This window comes from Callithrix jacchus, chromosome 2, assembly GCF_049354715.1.
Source record: "Callithrix jacchus isolate 240 chromosome 2, calJac240_pri, whole genome shotgun sequence".
Taxonomy (NCBI): Eukaryota; Metazoa; Chordata; class Mammalia; order Primates; family Cebidae; genus Callithrix; species Callithrix jacchus.
Window position 1 is genome coordinate 135,578,210 of NC_133503.1, and position 17,480 is coordinate 135,595,689.

Sequence of the window (17,480 nt, forward strand, 5' to 3'; positions counted from 1 at the left end):
GCATATGGCTTGTCCTTCTTAGTCCATGTTTAAAATTATATTGTGAGTATTTCTTCAACCAGTTCCTTAAATTGCTAATGATTCATTTGTGAAGATAGATGTAATTTGTTTGCAGTTACTAAAATTAGAAGATACTTTGTAAAATAGGTAGAGAGTTTTGATATAATATCTTCAGATAGAATTGGTTTTCTTAAGTTCTGCAGTTTGATGTCTCACCTTAGGCATCTGCCTTTGTATACCTAATATCTTGTTGAACTTTTAAAATCACCAAATGAATAGAATTCCTATTCTTATAATAGGTTGGTTTTAGGGAAATTTATTTGCCAATTTCATGTTTTAATATTTTTAGAAGGAAAACTGTGAAAGATAATGAAAATGTTACTGTTGGATTAAAAAAAAAAAAAAATTAAGGCCAAATAGTGATGAGACAAGTTGGTTAAGGGGTGGTGCTGCAAGAGGGGAAGTTGAAAGATCTTGGGAAAATTAAAGAAACCGATGGAACTTTGTCTCTACATAAAAAAAAAACACAAATCAACTGGGCGTAGGGGTATGCACCTTTAGTCGTGGCTGCTTTGGAGGCTGAGATGGGAGCGTCTGCTGCTTCAGCCCAGCAAGTGGAGGCTGCAGTGAGCCAAGATCATGCCACTGCCCGCCAACCTGGGAGACAGAGTGAGACCCTGTCCCCCCCCAAAAAAGACAAGATACAAAAGCAAGGGAAGGAAGTGTTCAAAATTGAAGAGAACCACAAAAATAAATAAATTTTTTAAGTGCCAGATATAGAATAGTCAGATCTAAAAAGTTTTTGCATGTGGAATTGTAAAATGAGAAATTATGTTATGGGAATGATGTTCACCAAATTGGATATCACCAAAGATGACAGTGCCATAAATAGTCATTATAAGAACTCCAAATTAGTGAGATATCCGAGAAGTAGGCCTTTTCTCAAGTGTGCAGTTTTACTATTTTGAACTGTGTTAGTGAGAACTAAAGGAAAGAGGAAGGTATGCAGCAAGTAAAAGCACTGGATGAGAAACTAGTTGTTAATTCTCATTGGAGGAGCATTTGTCAGTGAATTTTTAAAGAAGTAAGAATCTTGCTCTGCTAAGATTTATGCTTCGAGGAACTCATAATTTATCTGTTTAACAGTTCACTTGAAAAGAGTATATTCCATCTTTCAATAATATATGATTCAGATAATGTAACCCAAATAGCATGAATGAAGTAGAAAGTATTTAAAATATTTGCTAAGAGGTCTTGAAGAAGAAAAACATGAAGAATGATACCTGTTGAAATCTGGGACTCAGAATATAGAAATCAGTCACAGAAAATTATAATTTAAATTATATAATTATAAAATGTATTCATTTGCTAGGGTTGCTATAACAAAGTATTATAAACTGGGTGACTTAAACAACCGAAATTTATTGTTTCACAGTTAACAGAGGCTGGAAATAGGATCAGGACAGGAGGTTGCTGGGGTCTAAGAGTTTTGACCTAAGGATAACAATATAGCTTCCATAACAGGGTAGCCCAGCTGGGTTATCCTATTGTGAAGCTCAGTTTTGGTAAACTCTAAGTAAAGCCTTTGGGCTTCCAGTCAGAAGATTCCCTATTCTTAACAATGAGCAAACAGCCGAGGATTACCAGTCATATGAAGAAAGTTTCCAATATGAAAGAGATCAAGAGAATAAATGCAACACTAGAAGACAGATTATTCAGATGTCCAACAAAAATAAAGAAGGAAATTCGTCAGTATTTTTAAAGATAATAGTTTTTGAAATCATGAAAAAACTATATGAAAAAGGAAGAGTTTAAACAAAGAGCTCTTGGAGATTATAAATATGGTAGCAATGATGAAAGAAATGAAAAAAATTAGAAGGTAGAATTATAGATGTTCCCAGAATGTAAAAATATATATATATATTTTTAAATCACCTGTAATCCCAGCCCTTTGGGAGGCTGAGGTGGGCAGATTACTAGGTCAGGAGATCAAGACCATCCTGGCCAACGTGGTGAAACCCCATCTCTACTAAAAATACAAAAATTAGCTGGGCGTGGTGGTGCATGCCTATAGTCCCAGCTACTCAGGAGACTGAGGCAGGAGAGTCACTTGAACCGGGGAGGCAGAGGTTGCAGTGAGCTGATTGTGCCACTGCCTTCCATCCTGGCGACAGAGCAAGACTCTGTCTTAAAAAACAAAAACAAAACAAAACAAACAAAAACCCCCAAAAAGGTAGTAAATAGGACATAGGTAAAAATTAAAGGAATGATTCAAGAGTTCTAACATCTGAACAGTAGGAGTTCCAGGAAGAAAGAACAGAGGAGTATCAGTGAAAGAATAAAAGAAAAGTTCACAGAAATAAAGGACAGGAGTTTTACATTGAAAGGGCCGAGCAAGATCCAGTGTAACAGATTTTTAAAAGACTGATGTTAAGGACACATTGTGTCAAGTCAGATCACTGGGAAGAAGATCTTGGATGCCTCCAGAGGGAAAAAGCATTACAACAAAGGATAAGGATTAAAAATGACTGTAGACTTCTCAAAAGCCATGCTGGAAGCTAAAATGCAATGGATCATGCCTACATTCTTCTGAAGAATAATTATTTTCAACAGTGAATTATATATTCAGCCAAATCACCAAGCAAGTATAAGGACAGACTAAAAGCATTTTAAAATATGGTCTCTACAAATTTACCTCTTGTTCTAAAAAATATTTCAGAGATACATGCTTACATATCTATAGATGAAATGGTATGTTTAGAATTTGCTTCAGAATAATGCCTTTGGAACGATGTGAATTGATAAGAATATAGATTTTAAAAAAGAATAACTATTAGTTAATAATTGTTGAAACCAAATAGTAGTAATAGGGTTCATTGTTCTATGCTTTTTTACATATATGTGAAATTTTTCATAATAAAAAGTAAAACACAGACATCTGTCTTCTGCTGAAAGATATGCCCCATCAATACAAGGAAGAATTAAATAAACGAGGAAGATGTGATAGAGGTTATTGTACTCAAAGTGTGATCTCCAGGGCAGTAACATCAGTGTAAGCTGTGAACTTGTTAGAAATGCACATTCTCAGGCTCTGCTCCAGACCTAATGGATCAGAAACTCGATATGGAGTCCAGCATTCTGTCTTTAACAAACCCTTCAAATGATTCTGATGCATCCTTAAATATGAGAACCACTTTCTTAAAGCAGGAAAAATAGCTGTGCTCAAGTTAAGAATGGACATGACTGCTGTTTTGTATCATCTCATTTTCTTAACTGCTTGTTCTGGACTTTGATAGTTGCTCTGATATTTATTAAATCAATTGAGTTGTTATACATAAAAAATACTACATTGTGCTACTAGTTCTAACAATCTGAACAATAGATGTAAAAGTTCAGATTTAAGAAACTCTTAAGTATAGTGATTGTATTAGAAATGGGAAGAGGTATGAGGGGAACATATGAACACATCCTATACCAACCTGGCTGCTTGTCTAACTGGCACCTTGACATTCTTTGCTGACTTTGCCAATTGAAACTTTTATTAATCTGGATGCCTTTTTCTCCTCTACTATTAAAAGCCTATCTTTCCTCCTGGGATCAACTGAACCACAGTTTTTCAAGGAACCACTTTAGATCTCATTCCCATCATTCTGTCTCTACTATCAGATTTATATATTTTTATTTATTTTAAACAAGGCCTAGTGCTGTCACCCAGGCTGGAGTGCAGTGGTGCAATCATGTCTCACTGCCACCTTGACCTCCTGGGATCATGATCCTCCTGCCTCAGCCTCCATAGTAGCTGAGCTTGTAGGTACACCACCACACCTGGCCATTTTATTTTTAAATTTTTTTTTGGTAGAGACTGATTCTCATTATGTTGTCCAGACCAGTTTCGAACTCCTGAGCTCAAGCAATCCTCCATCCTTGGCCTCTCAAACTGCTGGGATTACAGTGTGAGACACTACACCTGGCCATTACTATTAGATTTTCAAAGCTACAAATAGGGACTGAGCAACTGTGATATACATTGTGCTAGCTATTTTATGTATTTTCAGGAAAAACGTGAAAATGGTTAGGGAGAGAGAAGTAAAGGTGAGAAGAGCTACAACTGTTTTTCGTATCAAACCTTGACTCGAAGAGTTTAGATGATTTAACTCTTTATAAACTGTTAATGGGCTTCCAGGTGGCTGAAGAAAGTGGTAGGTGGTAGGCTTGTGGTAAGCAGCATCCCAAAATGTTATCTCCCTAAAAGAGACAAAGTAACTCCACATGTATATCATTTCTAGATGAAACAACACCTTCAGCATTACTTGTAGATAGATAATGCCAAAAACTACAAAATAATCGGGTAAGGAAAAGGTAACACACTCCAGTGCAGTGGTCCTACACACTTTTACCCCACTGCCACAAGAGGACACTGTGGCAAGGAAAGTTAGATCAACATATGTTCTTTGAGAAGACAGAAGGAGCCTTAGTGAGGAGAGCTGGAACCACCAGAAAGATTAAATCTACCCTTTTTTTGTGTTTTCAATACAAAAAACTAACCAGGCAGATCAGAGAAGGGCTGTAGGAAAAGGATTTCAAAGTATGAGCACTTTAAAGGGCTAGACAGCCATTTTAAGTGTGATTTAAAGAGTTGGATTTCTGAATATATAGGTTCTGGAAGACTGAAAACAGAAGAGTTCTTTGGAAATTGGATGGTCAAGGAAAAATTTTAAGGACCTGCAAGAAAAAAAGAAACCAAAAAATTAGAAGTCCCAGGCCAGGCGTGGTGGCTCACGCCTGTAATCCCAGCACTTTGAGAGGCCAAGGTGAGCAGATCATGAGATGAAGATATTGAGAACATCCTGGCCAACATGGTGAAACCCCATCTCTACTAAAAATACAAAAAATTAGCTGGGTGTGGTGGCACATGCCTGTAGTTCAAGCTACCCAGGAGGCTGAGGCAGGAGAATCACTTGAACCCGAGAGGTGGAGGTGGCAGTGAGCCGAGATCACTCCACTGCACTCCAGCCTATCAACAGAGCAAGACTCCATCTCAAAAAAAAAAAATTAGAAGTCTCACAATTCTCTTCTCTGCTATCAAAACAAAACTCCACTCAAGTATGCAGACTTTGGCAAATGGCAGAAAGAAAAAGATGCCATTAAACTAAGGATATTATAAAAATGTCCCCAATCACAAAAATAAACAAAAGGAAAGTTAAATCCTTCCTTTAGTGCATGAAATTGGGAAAAAATTCATACAAATCAACTAAGGAAAATTCTAATCCCATAAAATGACTTATCAAGCAAAAGAAAACTATTAGTATATACTCTAAATAGAACTCAAAGTATATAACACTTGGGTTTGAAAATAAGAAGAAGCACCTTGTGTAAGAAATTCAAAATCAAGAACAAAAATGGGAAAAAAACGGAAAAAAAGAAAGAAAAAAAAAAAAAAAAGAATTGTTCTGAGATGAAAGAAAATGACAATAGATTATCTTAAATGAAGAAAATAAGATACCAGATATTGAAAATAGAGTCAAATGAAAATTTGTACAGATGTTAAAGAAGGAATAGACGGCCAGGCGTGGTGGCTCATGCCTGTAATCCCTGTACTTTGGGAGGCCGAGGTGGGTAGATTCATGAGGTCAGGAGTTCAAGACTAGCCTGGCCAATATGGTGAAACCCCATCTCTAAAAAAAGAAAAGAAAAGAAGGAAAGTAAAATTAAAAGGATCAGAAAAACTACTGAAAATGGAAAACAGACAAAGAAGCACTAATTTTTTTTCATATTATAGGAGCCTGAAGAAAGAAAAATTTTTATTACACTTTTAAGTTTTGGGATACATGTGCAGAACGTGCAGGTTTGTTTCAAAGGTATACATGTGCCATGGTGGTTTGCTGCACCCATCAACCCGTGATCTACATTAGGTATTTCTCCTAATGTTCTTCCTCCCCTTCCTCCCCCTCTCCTCTCGCCAATCAGCCCTTTTGTATGGTGTTCCCCTCTCTGTGTCCATGTGTTCTCATTGTTCACCTTTTACTTATAAGTGAGAACATGCAGTGTTTGGTTTTTCTCTTCCTGTGTTAGTTTGCTGAGAATGATAGTTTCCAGCTTCATCCATGTCCCTTCAAAGAACATGAACTCATTCTTTTTTATGGCTGCTTAGTATTTCATGGTGTATATGTGCCACATTTTCTTTATCCAGTCAATCATTGATGGGCATTTGGGTTGGTTCTAAGTCTTTGCTGCTGTAAACAGTGCTGCAGTAAACATATGTGTGCATGCGGCTTTACACTGGAATGATTTATAATCCTTTGGGTGTATACCCAGTAATGGGATTGCTGAGTCAAATGGTATTTCTAGTTCTAGATCTTTGAAGAATCTCCACGCAGTCTTCCACAATGGTTGAACTAATTTACACTCCCACCGACAATGTAGAAGCGTTCCTATTTCTCCACATCCTCTCCAGCATCTGTTGTTGCCTGACTTTTTAATCGCCATTCTAAATGGGGTGAGATGGTATCTCATTGTAGTTTTGACTTGCATTTCTCTAATGATCAGTGACAATGAGCTTTTTTACATGTTTGTTGGCCACATAAATGTCTTCTTTTGAGAAGTGTCTCTTCACATCCTTCACCCATCTTTTGATGGGGTTGTTTTTTTCTTGTAAATTTGTTTAAGTTACTTGTAGATTCTAGATATTAGCCCTTTGTCAGATGGATAGATTGCAAAAATTTTCTCCCGTTCTCTAGCTTGTATGTTCACTCTGATGATAGTTTCTTTTGCTGTGCAGAAGCTCTTTAGTTTAATTAGACCCCGTTTGTCAATTTTGACTTTTTGCCATTACTATTTTTGCTGTGTAGAACACTTAGAAAGAATTTTTTTTTAATGTTATGGGTACATAGTAGATATTTATGGGGTAGATGGGGTATGTTGATATAGGCATACGATTTATAATAATCACATCAGGGTAAATGCAGCATCCACCACAAGCATTTATCATTTCTTTGTGTTATGAATGTTCTAATTATACTTTTAGTCATTTTAAAATGTACAGTAAATTGTTGTTCACTCTAGTCACTCTGTTGTGCTATCAAATACTAGATCTTACTCATTCTATCTAACTATATTTATGTACTTATTAACTCTCCGTACTCCCTTCCTCTAATCTTCCCAGCCTCTGGTAACCATCATTGTACTTTCTATCTCCGTGAGTTCAATTCTTTTCATTTTTACCTTACACAAATTAGTAAGAATATGCAAAGTTTGTCTTTCTGTGCCTGGCTTATTTCACTTGACATAATGTCCTCCATGTTATTTGAAATGGCAGGATCACATTTTTCTAATGGCTTAAATAGTTCGTTGTTTATATTTACCACATTTTCTTTATCCATTCATCTGTTGATAGACACTTATAACAGCCATTATTAAAGGGATGAGATAATATTTCATTGTGGTTTTGAGTTGCATTTCTATGATTAGTGTTGTTGAACATCTTTTCTCATACCTGCTTGCCCAGTGTGTGTCATCTTTTGAAAAATGTTTGTTTAGATCTTTCAACCATTTTTTAAGTAGATTACCAGATTTCTTCTTTTAGACTTGTTTCAGCTCCTTGTATATTCTGGTTATTAATCCCTTGTCAGATGGATAGCTTTCAGATATTTTCTCTCATTCTGTGGGTTGTCTCTTCACTTTGTTGATTGTTTCCTTTACTATAGAGAATCCTTTTAAGGTGATGTGATCTCATTTGTCCATTTTTGCTTTTGTTGCCTCTGCATGTGGGGTATTACTCAAGAAATCTTTGACCATTACCATTTTCTGGAGCATTTCCCCAGTGTTTTCTTTTAGTAATTTCATAGTTTGAGGTCTTAGATTTAAGTCTTTTATTCATTTTTATATGATTTTTTTGTATATATCAAGAGATAGGGTTCTAGTTTCATTCTTCTGCTTATGAATACTCAGTTTTCCCAGCACTATTTATTGAAGAGACTGTTCTTTCCCCAATGTATGTTCTTGGCACTTTCCTCAAAAATGAGTTTACTGTAGGTGTGTGGATTTGTTTCTGAACTCTCTATTCTGTTTCACTGGTCTGTATATCTGTTTATATCCCAGTACCCTGTTGTTTTGGTCACTATAGCAATGTAGTATAATTTGAAGTCAGGTAGTGGAATTCCTACAGTTTTGTTCTTTTTGCTTAGAGTATCTTTGGTTATTCTGAGTCTTTTGTGGTTCTGTATACATTTTAGGATTGTTTCTTATGGTTTGGTGAACAATGTCATTGTTATTTTGGTAGGGATTGCATCAAATCTACAGATTGCTTTGGGTCATATGGACATTTTGACAATATAGATTCTTCCAGTCCGTGAATGTGTGATATCTTTCCATTGTTTTGTGTCCTCTTTAGTTTCTTGCATCACTCTTTTATAGTTTTCATTGTAGAGATCTTTTACTTCTTTGGTTAAGTTTATTCCTAGGGGTCTAGCTCTTTTATATGGAATTACTCTTTTGATTTCTTTTTCAGGTTTTTGTTGGCATATAGAAATGCTATGGGTTTTGTGTATTAATTTTTGTATCCTGCAACTTTACTGAATATCAGTTCTAATAGTTTTGGTGCAGTTTTTAGGTTTTTCCAAATATAAGATCATATCATTTCCAAATAAGGATAATTTGATTTCTTTTTTTCAATTCATATACCCTTTATTTCTTTCTCTTTTCTGATTGCCCTAGCTGGGACTTCCAGTCTTATATTGAAGAGTGATGGTGAAAGTGAACATCCTTGTCTTTCAGATCTTAGAGGAAAGGTTTTCAGTTTTGTTCCATTCATTATGATACAGACCATGGGTCTGTTGTGTGTGACTTTATTGTGTTGATGTATGGTTTTTCTGTGCCCAGTTTTGTGAGAGTTTTTATCATGGAAGGATGTTGAATTTTATCCGCTTTTCAACATCAATTTAAATGATCTTAGGGTTTTTGTCCTTCATTCTGTGGATATGATATATCACATTGATTTGCATATGTTGAACCATCCTTGCTTCCCTGATAAATTCCACATGGTCATGATGAATGATCTTTTTACTGTTTTGTTGAATTCAATTTGATAGTATTTTGTTGAGGATTTTTGTATCAATGTTCACCAGGGATATTGGCCTGCAGTTTTCTTTTTTTGATGTGTCTTTGTCTGTTTTGGTATCAGGGTAATACTAGCCTCATAGAATGAGTTTGGAATGTTTCCTGCTCTGTTTTTCAGAATGGTTTGAGTAGGATTCATTTGGTTCTTCCTTAAGTGTTCAGTAAAGTTCAACAGTGAAGCAGTTGGGCCTCAGGCTTTTCTTTGCTGAGAGACTTTTTATTACAGCTTTGATTTTACTACTTGTTATTGGTCTGTTCAGGTTTTTAATTTCTTCCTGGTTCAGTATTGGTGGCTGTATATGTCTAGGAATGTATCCATTTCTTCTAGGTTTTCCAATTCTTGGCTTGCTTATAGCAGCCTCTAATGATCCTTTGAATTTCTTCAGTATCAGTTATAATGTCTCCCTTTTCATCTCTGAGTTTATCTATTTGGGTCTTCTCTTTTTTATTTTGGTTGTTGATCAGAGATTTGTCAATTTTGTTTATCTTTTCAAAAAAACCAACTTTTATTTCATTGATCTTTTTTTTTTTTTGAAAAAAAGAAAAAGAGGAAGAGAAAACGGGAGTCCTGCTTTATTGCCGAGGCTAGAATGCAGTCTAAAAATGGGTATTGAAAAACCTCTTTTATGCCAATAATTGTGTTTAACAATGGAGACAGGAATGAATAAGGGAGGAAAATAACAAGCAACCAACCAATATTTCGTTTAAACCTGTGAAATGCTATGCAATTACTGAGGAGTGATTTACTTCCAATTATATAGTCACTTTTAGAGTAGGTGTGATGTGGTACTGATAGGAATGTATGTTTTGTGTATTTGGGGTTGAGAGTTCTATAAATGTTTACTTGTTCTGGGTCTGAGTTCAAGTCCCGGATATCCTTGTTAACTTTCTGTCTCATATTGACAATGTGATGTTAAAGTCTCCCACTATTAATGGGAGTCTAAGTCTCTTTATAAGTCATTGAGAACTTGTCTTATGAATCTGGGTGCTCCTGTATTGGGTGCATATATATTTAGGATCATTAGCTCTTCTTGTTGCATTGATCCTTTTACCATTATGTAATGTCCTTCTTTGCCTCTTTTGATCTTTGTTGCTTTAAAGTCTATTTTATCAGAGGCGAGAATTGCAACTCCTGCTTTTTATTTATTTATTTTTGCTCCCCATTTGGTTGGTAAATCTTCCTCCATCACTTTGTTTTGAGTCTGTGTGTATCCTTGCATGTGAGATGGGTCTGGATGCAGCATACCAATGGGTTTTGGCTTTTTATCCAATTTGCCTGTGTGTCTTTTGATTAGGGGATTTAGTTGATTTAAATTTAGGATTAATAATAATATATTTGAGTTTAATACTGCCATTTGATGCTAGCTGGCTGTTTTGCCCATGAGTTGATGTAAATTCTTCATTATGTTGATGCTCTTTACCTTTTGGTATATTTTTGGAAAGGCTGATACTGGTTGTTCCTTTCTATGTGAAGTGCTTCTTTCAGAAGCTTTTGTAAAGCAGGCCTGGTGGTGATAATATCTCTGAGTACTTGCTTGTTCACAAAAGATTTTATTTTTCCTTCACTTATGAAGCTTAGTTTGGCTGGATATGAAATTCTGGGTTGAAAGTTCTTTTCTTTAAGGATGTTGAATATTGGCCCCCACTCTCTTCTGGCTTGTAGGGTTTCTGCTGAGAGATCTGCTGTGAGAGTCTGATAGGCTCCTCTTTATGGGTAACCTGACCTTTCTCTCTGGCTGCCCTTAGCATTTTCTCCTTCATTTCAACCCTGGTGAATCTGATGATTATGTGCCTTGGGGTTGCTCTTCTTGAGGAATATCTTTGTGGTGTTCTCTGTATTACTTGGACTTGAGTATTGGCCTGCCTTGCTAGGTTGGGAAAGTTTTCCTGAATAATATCCTGAAGAATATTTTCCAGCTTGGATTCATTCTCTTCATCACATTCAGGTACACCTATCAAACGTAGATTAGGTCTTTTCACATAGTCCCGTATTTCTTGGAGACTTTGCTCATTCCTTTTTATCCTTTTTTCTCTAATCTTGTCTTCTCGTTTTATTTCATTGAGTTGGTCTTCAACCTCTGATATCCTTTCTTCTGCTTGATCAATTCGACTGTTAAAACTTGTGCATACTTCACGAAGTTCTCATGTTGTGTTTTTCAGCTCCATTAATTCACTTATATTCCTCTCTAAATTGTCTATTCTCATTAGCATTTCATCAAACCTTTTTTCAAGGTTCTTAGTTTCTTTGCATTGGGTTAGAACATGTTCTTTTAGCTCACAGAAGTTTCTTATTATCCACCCTCTGAAGCCTGATTCTGACAATTCATCACACTCATTCTCCATCAGGCCTTGTTCCCTTGCTGATGAGGAGCTGTGATCCCCTGAAGGAGAGGCATTCTGATTTCGGGTATTTTTGGCCTTTTTGCGCTGGTTTCTTCCCATCTGTGTGGATTTATCCACCTGTAGTCTTTGTAATTGCTGACTTTCAGATTGGGTCTCTGAGTGGATGTCCAGCTTGGTGGTGGTGATGTTATTTCTGTTTCTTTGTTTTCCTTCGGCAGACGCCCCCTCCCCCATGGAACTGGACCTTCCTGGGTTCACCTTTGCTGCTTGCTGTGAAACTCTCAACCGTCAGCATTTCCAATTGCTGTTTTTTGTGGGGGGAGGGACCAGCCGAGCCAGATCACCTGGCTCCCTGCTGCAGAGCCCCCTTTTTTTCTTTACCTAATTGAACGGTCAATTCTCTCCCAGGTGTCCCAGTCGCCAGCCGAAAAGGCGCCGGAATCTTTGCAATTTCCTGTGCGGTGACCCCGCTGGCTGAAACAGCGCTTTTCTGCCCAGGAATCTCCTGGTCTGGCTCCCAGCTTCAGTCCCCCTCTCAATCAGCTGAATGGGTGACTCTGCCTTCTCAGAGCTCCAAACGCCAACTAAAAGGGCACCCAGTCCCGCATACTCTGCCCTGAGACCCGCCATGCCGGGACGCCAGCAAAACAGCTGCGCCAGCCAAAAGAGTCGTGCTGGCGACCGGTGGGGCTCCTCCGCTGGGAATCTCCTGGTCCGTAGGCAACAAAAATTCGTCTGGAACTCTGGCGTCCACTCACTCCCTTCATTGATTTTTTGTATTTTTTTATTTCAATTTTGTTTGTCTCTGCTCTGATCTGTATTATTTCTTCTACTAATTTTGAGTTTGGTTTGCTTTTTTCTTCTATAAGATGCATCATTAGCCTGTCTATTTGGATGTTTTCTACATTTTTTTTTTAATCTATGCTTATTGATAAAAATGTCACTCTTGGTAATACTTTCACTGCATACCATAGGCTCTTTTTTCTTCCTTTTTTTTTTTTTTTAAAGTTTTCTTTGTGTAGACAGTCTCTTGCTTTATTGCTCAGGCTTCTCTTAAATTCCTGTCTACCTGCATTGGTCTCCCAAAATGTTAGGATTACAGGTGTGAGACACCACTCCTGGCCTCCCATAGGTTATTATATATTGTATTTCCATTTTCTTTTGTTTAAACAATTTTTTTAAATTTTCTTCTTAATTTTTTCATTGACCCACTGGTCATTTTGGAGCATATTGTTTATTTACAAGTTTCTCTTGTTATTGAATTGTTGTTTTATTGCACTGTGGTCAGAGAAGGAAGTTGATATGATTTCAGTTATTTTGAATTTTTTAAATTTATTTTGTGACCTAACATATGGTCTATCCTTGAGAATGATCCATATGCACTGAGGAGAATGTGTCTTCTGCAACTGTTGTATTAACATGTTCTGTAAATATCTTTTAGGTCCATTTGGTCTATAGTGTATATTAAATCTGATGTTTGTATCTTGATTTTCTGTCTGAATGATCTGTCCAGTGCTGAAAGTGGGGTGTTGAAGTCTCCATTTATTGTATTATGGTCTGTCTCTCTGTCTAGTTCTATTAATATTTGCTTTATATATCTGGTTGCTCTAGTGTTGGTTGCATATATATATTTACTAATGTTATATCCTTCTGAATTAACCCCTTTATCATCATATGATAACCTTCCGTGCTTCTTGTTGGTTCTGTCTTGAAATATGTTGTCTGATATAAGAATAGCTAATTCTGCTTCTTTTTGCTTTCCATTGGCATGGACTATCTTTTTCCATTCTTCTATTTTCAGTCAGTGTCTTTATAGATGACATGTATTTCTTGTAGGCAACAGATTATTGAGTGTTGCTTTTTTTTTTAAATCCATTCAGGCACTCTGTTTTTTGATTGGAGAGTTTAATTCATATACATTCATATTGTTATTAATAAGCAAGGACTTATGCCATTTTGTTATTTGTTTTCTGATTATTTTGTGGTCTTTTTTTTCTTCTTTCCTTCCTGTTTGTTTTCTTTTTGTGTATGTGTCCAGGTCATTGTCTCTGGTGGTATGTTTTACTCTTACTTTTTGTCTGTTATAGGTTTTTTGATTAGATGTTACCAGGAGGCTTTCAAATAACAAGCCATTATTTTAGACTCATAACAACTTAGCCTTGGTTGAAAAAGATACAAAGAAACAGAATTCATAAAAACTCTATACTTTAATTTATCACCCCCACGTTTAAACTTTTTATTGTTTCTCTTTATATGTTGTTATACTGTCTGTGTCTTCAAAAGTTGATATAGTTATCATTTTTTTGTAGGTTCATCATTTAGTCTTTCTACTCAAAATACGCATAGTTTACGCACCACAATTATGATGTTATATATTCTGTGATCGTGTACATACTATTACCAGTGAGTTTTGTAACTTCAGATGATTTCTTATTGCTTGTTAATGTCCTTTTATTTTCCAGTTGAGCATTTCTTGTAAGACAGATCTAGTGCTGAAGTCCCTCAGCTTTTGTTTTTCTGTGAAAATCTTTATTTGAAGGATATTTTTATGCTATTGTAAGATAAAATATTTTTCTTCAGCACTTTAAATATTTCATGTTCTGTAAAGTTTCCACTGAGAAGTCTTCTTCCAGATGTATTGGAGCTCCATTGTATGTTGTTTCTTTTCTCTTGCTACTTTTAGGATCCTTATGCTTAATCTTTTGGAGTTTGATTATTTAGTGCTTTGAGGTAGCCTAATTTGGGTTAAATCTCTTTGATGTTCTATAATCTTCTTATGTGTTCATACTGATCTCTTTCTCTGTTGTTATACCTTTGAATAAACTGCATACCTTCACTTCACTATTTTCTCTTTAAGACCAGTGACTCTTGGAGTTACCCTTTTGAGGGTATTTTGTAGGTCTTGTAGGCTTGCTAATTTCTTTCTTACTCTTTTTTATCTCCTCTGACTCTGTGTTTTTAAATAGTCTATCTTCACGCTCACTCACTATATCTTCTGCATAATAAATTGTGCTGTCGAGAGACCCTGATGTATATTTCATCATATCATTGGATTTTTCAACTCTAGAATTTCTCCTTAATTTATTAAATTTGTGCAGTCTGTTAAATTTATTTAATAGGAATCTGAATTTCGTCTCTGTTATCTTCTGTTTCATTGAGCTAACTCAAAAATAGCTATTTTGAATACTGTATCTTAAAAGCCACATATCTCTGTCATTCCAAGATTTATCACTGTTGCCTTATTTAGTTTGTTTGGTGAGGTCATCTTTTCCTGGAGGTTCTTAATGCTCGTGGATGTTCACTGATTTCTGGTCATTAAAAATTAGGTATTTTTTGTAGTCTTTGCAGTGTGGGCTTCTTTGTATGCATTCTTCTTGGGAAGGTTTTCCAAGTACTCATTGGGAACGGATTGTTGTGATCTAAGGCTCTAGTTGCTGCAGCAGTATCTGCACTAGGTGGTACCCCAACCCTAGTAATATTGTGACTCTTGCAGACTTTTAAGTAGAGATATGCCTTGCTGGTCTTGGGTAAGATCCAAGAGAATTCCCTGGATTACCAGGCAGAAACTCTTGTTCTCTACCCTTTCCCCTAAGTGGAGTCTGTTTGTGTTGAGCTGCATGGGGCTGGGATAAAGGTGACACAAAGCACCACCGTGGCCACTACCACTGGGACTATACTGGGTCAGACCCAAAGCCACCACAGCACTGGACCTTGCGTAAGGCCAACAGTGACCACCGCCTGGCTACTGCTGATGTTTACTCAAGGCCTAAGGGCTCCCCAGTAGGTGTCAGTCAATAGGTGACAAATTTAGCCAGGCTTGTTGCCTTCCCTTCAGGGTGGCAAGCTACCCCCTGGGCCAGGGCCTGGAGTCAGGAGCCTTAGGTATCTACGTGATGCTCTATTCTATTGGGGCTGAATTAGCACTCAAGCCACAAGTCCTTCCCACTCTTCCCTCACCTTTCTTCATGATAGAGTGTCTTCCTGTGTCAGCCACCGCCCCAGGCCTGTAATTAGTATTGCTGGGATACTGCTGATGTTCACTCAAGGTCCAAGGGCTCTTTAGTCGTCTTGTGGTGAATGCTGCCAGGTCAGGCTCTCTCCTTTTAGGGTAGTGAGGTCCCTTCTGGCCCAGGACTGGTCTAGAAATGGCATCCCAAAGCCAAGGCCTGGAATTGAGAACCCCAGGAGCCCATGTGGTACTCTGTCCCAGGAAAGAAGTAGTTTTAGAAACTTTAAGTTAAATTTATCAAAATGCACTTTTATCAAGTAATTATAATAAAATCAGTTCTGGTAAGGTCCTGTAGCATTCCAGTATGATTGCAAAAATATGTTTTGGGATCTCTGACATCCCATTATTTTGGGTGCTAGTCTTAACTAGATTGTGATTCTTAGGAGAGATCATATATAACCACAAAATTAACATTTTCTTTTATTATTATTGAAGCCAAAAATCACAGTAATATAATTTGTCCATATCTATGCCTTTATTTTAGAGCAAAAATTAAAGACAGGGTTTTGTTTTATTTAGAGATTCTCAGAATTGAATAAACTATCAGGCAGATACATCAAGTCACTATGTTATATGAAAGAATTGGAAATGAGTAATGAATAGTTATATTTAGCTTTCCTATGTATTTTCCTGAAAAATAATTGCAAGTAAGGTTTACAAACAGAAAACAAATTGTTGAAGATATTTTCACTTGGAGTTGATATTATTATTCAGACCGACTTGTCTGGGGAGTCCATTCCTCTTAGGCTGTTAGCACATTTTTATTAAGTAGCTTTTGTTATTTTAACATCTTTTATTGTAGGGTGGGTTGGGAAGGTTTCTCTGACAAAGTATTAGTGTATTTTAATGAGTTCGATGCCACCAAACTTAAGGTGCACCATATAATTATATACTTTACTAACTGTTCAAGTTTATATCAGCTGTAAAACACGTGCTCATTTCAGAGATGTAAAAATGTGTGTGTTGGGGGAGTTTTTATAATGAGTGAAATGGGGAATCTGAGAAGCCATGCCATTTAGAGGAAGTGGTGACCAGATAAAAAGGCACATTAGTTGTAAAGGCCAACCATGGCTAAAGAAGGCCAGTATGGCTGGAGCAGAGTAGACAGGGAAAGGAAAGTTGTAGTGAGGCCTGGTTGTGGAGAGCCTTGTGGATCATCCTTAAGGACTTGGACTTTAATGCTTAGTGAGATGGGAAGTTACTAGAGATTTGAGCAGAGGATTGATTTGATCCTTGCAACAGGATCACTTGGGCTTCTGTGTTAAGAATAGATTGTAGGAGACAGGGATGGAAGCAGTTAAATAGAATCAAGCAGCCTTTGAAGGCTGTTGCAGGTAATCCAGATGAGAGATGGTGGTGGCTTGGATCAGTAACAGTGGTAGAGATTATGAAAAGCACTTGGATTCTGGATTTCTTTTGAAGGCAGAACTGACAAGATTTGCAGATTTGCTAATGAATTCCTATGGAGTATGAGAGAAATGATGAATCAGATGATTCAGGTCTAAGCAACTGTATTTTTACCATTTAGAGAAATGTGGAATCCTACAGGAGAAGTTGAGGAAGGCAAATCAAATGATCAGTTTTGGATTATGTTGAGAAGCCTCTTAGGCATTACAAGAAGATAATAGAGAGAGCAACTGAGTAAAAGTCTAGAGACGAGGGTAGAGGGCCCTGTTGTAGTTATATGTATGTGTGCACACGTGTGCATGTATAATGTAGGACATGTATGTGTGAGAGTTTATCATTTGATTCTTGCATTATTGACTATTGCTTCACAATTCCACTTTTCCCCTTCTGTTTTCTGTGATTTTATCATTAGAGGTTTTCTTCAAATGTCTGATGAGCTTTGGCTGTCCTTGGCAATGAGGTATAAGGAGAGATTAAGCGGCTGGCTTCTACAAAGGACTTTTGTGAAGGAAGAAAAAATAGAGTTAACCAATGGTCTATTTTTAAGGATCATTTTTATTTAACTTTTATTTTGAAATCATTTCACATAGAAGAGTTGCAAAAATAA

At 36.7% G+C, this 17,480-nt stretch overlaps 1 protein-coding gene across 5 annotated transcripts in view; it reads left to right on the forward strand.

Annotated features, from left to right (window-relative positions):
- The window catches only part of CERT1 (ceramide transporter 1), a 133,093-nt gene that overhangs the window by 9,884 nt on the left and 105,729 nt on the right, over window positions 1-17,480 (forward strand). The window lies entirely within an intron of this gene.